Consider the following 1,655-nt stretch of genomic DNA (forward strand, 5'->3'; position numbering starts at 1 on the left):
TTGTTTGAGCAAAATCGGACTAGTGGTTCTCGAGTTATGTCAAAAAAAAGACCACCAAAGGTGACAATTTCCCCTATATGATAGTTACTAACTTCAAATCGATATATCTCGATTCCTAGACGTGGCCTAGCGAAACGCCGGGACACGTATAACTTCTTTTTTACCGATATAACTTTCCCCGGTAGTTTGAACCCTTCCCGATCACTGACCCCTACCATTTGTCTCACAGTGTAATCAACTACAAACGATTCTGGACCAGAATTCATTAAAATTTAGGCGGTAGCTGTAAAAAGCTTCATATGATTTTTTTTTTAAAACGCATTACGCACTTATTTTTCAACTAAAAAAAAAAATAAAACTACAATCAACTACAAACGATTTTGGACCAGAATTCATTAAAATTTAGGCGGTAGCTGTAAAAAGCTTCATATAAATTAAAAAAAAAACGCACAACGCTCTTATTTTTAAACTAAAAAAATTTTAAAACTACAATCAAGTACAAACGATTCTGGACCAGAATTCATTAAAATTGAAGCTGTAGCTGTTAAAAGCTTCATATAAATAAAAAAAACGCATTACGCACTTATTTTTCAACAACAAAAAAAAAAATGTTTAAAACTACAATCAACTACAAACGATTCTGGACCAGAATTCATTAAAATTTAGGCGATAGCTGTAAGAAGCTTCATATAAATTAAAAAAAATTCGCGCTACGCACTTATTTTTCAACTAAAAAAAATAAATTTTAAAACTACAACCCACTACAAACGATTCTGGACCTGAATTCTTTAAAATTGAAGCTGTAGCTGTAAAATGCTTCATATGAATTTTTTACAAAACGCATTACGCACTTATTTTTCAACTAAAAAAAATAAATTTTAAAACTACAACCCACTACAAACGATTCTGGACCTGAATTCTTTAAAATTGAAGCTGTAGCTGTAAAATGCTTCATATGAATTTTTTACAAAACGCATTACGCACTTATTTTTCAACTAAAAAAAAATTTAAAACTACAATCAAATACAAACGATTCTGGACCTGAATTCATTCAAATTGCAGCTGTAGCTGTAAAAAGCTTCCTATGAATTTTTTAAAAAACGCATTACGCCCTTCTTTTTCAACTAAAAAAAATTTTTAAACTGCAATCAACTACAAACGTTTCTGGACCTGAATTCATTAAAATTGAAGCTGTAGCTGTAAAAAGCTTCCTATGAATTTTTTAAAAAACGCATTACGCCCTTCTTTTTCAACTAAAAAAAATTTTTAAACTGCAATCAACTACAAACGTTTCTGGACCTGAATTCATTAAAATTGAAGCTGTAGCTGTAAAAAGCTTCCTATGAATTTTTTAAAAAACGCATTACGCCCTTCTTTTTCAACTAAAAAAAATTTTTAAACTGCAATCAACTACAAACGTTTCTGGACCTGAATTCATTAAAATTGAAGCTGTAGTTGTAAAAAGCTTCACATAAATTAAAAAAACCCAATTACGCACTTAGTTTTCAACTAAAAAAAATGTTAAAACTACAATCAACTACAAACGATTCTGGACCAGAATTCATTAAAGTTTAGGCGGTAGCTGTAAAAAGCTTCACATAAATTTAAAAAAAAACGCGCTACGCACTTATTTTTCAACTAAAAAAAAATTTAAA

The sequence above is a fragment of the Rhagoletis zephyria genome, unplaced genomic scaffold (assembly GCF_001687245.7).
Source record: "Rhagoletis zephyria isolate East Lansing unplaced genomic scaffold, Rhagoletis_zephyria_1.1 Rzeph_scaffold_00412, whole genome shotgun sequence".
Classification (NCBI taxonomy): Eukaryota; Metazoa; Arthropoda; class Insecta; order Diptera; family Tephritidae; genus Rhagoletis; species Rhagoletis zephyria.